Source organism: Alligator sinensis, unplaced genomic scaffold (assembly GCF_000455745.1).
Source record: "Alligator sinensis unplaced genomic scaffold, ASM45574v1 scaffold1253_1, whole genome shotgun sequence".
Taxonomy (NCBI): Eukaryota; Metazoa; Chordata; order Crocodylia; family Alligatoridae; genus Alligator; species Alligator sinensis.
The window spans coordinates 511,078-513,004 of record NW_005842944.1 but is presented as its reverse complement, the minus strand read 5'-3'; the positions used below and the strand labels follow the sequence as shown (position 1 = coordinate 513,004).

General features: G+C 41.1%; 1 protein-coding gene across 9 annotated transcripts in view; it reads right to left on the bottom strand.

Annotated features, from left to right (window-relative positions):
• The window catches only part of FARP1 (FERM, ARH/RhoGEF and pleckstrin domain protein 1), a 319,651-nt gene that overhangs the window by 16,587 nt on the left and 301,137 nt on the right, over window positions 1-1,927 (bottom strand). The gene's annotated exons all lie outside the window — the stretch shown is intronic.

Genomic DNA, 1,927 nt, shown 5'->3' with positions numbered 1-1,927 from the left:
TAGGGAAATGGTTGCATGTTTTATTTATAATATCACAGACTGTTTGTAAATCAAGGATCTGTTAGTTTTGTCCTCACCTCCAGCAATGACATAAACAGCCTGTTCACTCTGAAAGTGTAGAACTGCTGCTGTGCTTTATTATTAGCCGTATGATGATGTTCTCTCCAAGAATGCCAGTATCAAATAATTAAAGCTTTAATTGAAACTGTAATTGGGCACCTGACCTGATCAGATCATAAATGCTCAAAAGGGATTTCTACTGCTCAGGAAGAACAAAGGGATTTCTAAAGCTTCAGAAGCTCCAACCCATGAAGGGGCATAGTTGCATAAAGAACGGAAGCAGATTTTAAGCCCCAAGTCCAAGAGTGCGATCCACAGGAGTTCTGGCTTCTCCACGTGAGGGACTCAAACTCACATCTCCAGTTGTTTGGTATTTTTCATCCAATGACTGTTTAATGCAAAATATGTAAAACTGCCCTGGCAGAGGGGATTGAGATCCCGGTTTCCTTACTTTCAAGGAAATGCCCTTATCACCTGACTATAGTGTCATGCTGCTTTTTTCTTCATTGCACAGTGGTCCAGCTTCAAGCTTCACATCCCAGCTTAACCTGCAGCTTGCTGGTTTGGGCACTCTCCTGGCACCCCTTCAGGCAGAACAAGGCCTAGAACCCAGATCCTCTCACAGCATGCACAAGTGTTTTAACCACTAGGCTACTTTGTAACATCTGGATACTACTTCATACAGGTGACAGACTATAAAAACTATGCCTTGTATCTGAATCCCAAAGATGCTTGAGTTTTATAAGCCCATTGATAACATAGTGAATTATACTACCTTACAGTGTTTATATATTGCTCCCTCCTTCTTATACTCTGCTTTCTGCATGTCTTTTCACAGCATCTGATTAAGTGAACTTAAGGTTATAAAAGTTTGTGCTCTATATACATCTTATTTAATTACTCTATAAAGGTGCACATCTACCCTGCCTCCTGAGTTCAGACTAACATGGCTAACCACTTCTCTATATATTGCTACATCATAACTGTACAGTTCTACTAAAATCTTGGCCAAAATCTCTCCCAGAAGCCTCCATTGCTACTTGTAATGAAGGAACAAAAAACTGCGAGCGCTGATGAACTTCTAACTTGGGTTAATGTAAAATATATTAACTCTGTGAGGCAGGTACAGAAGCTAATTTCTGGGCTAGTGGATGCCCTCTAGCTTGGAAAGTTGCAGCTAACAGCAAGGTGTATAGTAGGGAACCTGAATCCTCCATTGCTAAGAACGACATCTTTCTCAGCGCGTTAAACTTTCTCTGACACCTTCCAAGTACCACTGAGAAACTGGTTTGGACTGGTTTTCAGAGGCTTAGAGATTAAAGAGTATGCCAATATGCCTTGCCTTTTGCCTAGCAAATTCACCACTATAAAAGTTATGTCCTTAGTTGCTTACTTTGGGAACAGACTTTGGAAAATACAATTCAGTTTGATATTACTCTGTCTCGTGAGTGCAGGAAGAATGTCAGGAGGAAGCCTGGAAAGTAACTTATGCCTAGAACTTCCTTATGCTCCTTTCTTTCTGTTAAAGTGTTGAATCCTTAGTTTTTTTGCTAATAAAGCCCCTTTACGTTGACCTGAATGGCCTCTGAGTCATTCAATAAATAACTTGACAAAGAAGTGAATCTGGCAGGGTGTCTATGGGCTAATGAACTGGATGTCTCTAAGCAACAGTTCATAGCCAAAGGGATGTTAAGATGCCCAAATACTGGAGGGGACTTGGGACTATGAACCCAGTAATCACAAAGGCCATTAATTCAGGACTACAGGGAAACATGTAAATGTAGGAGAGGTGGTATTTCAGATATTCTCTTCAGCACCTCCTACAGGCCACTTGCAGCATCACCCCAGTCTATGACACCCAAGTGAA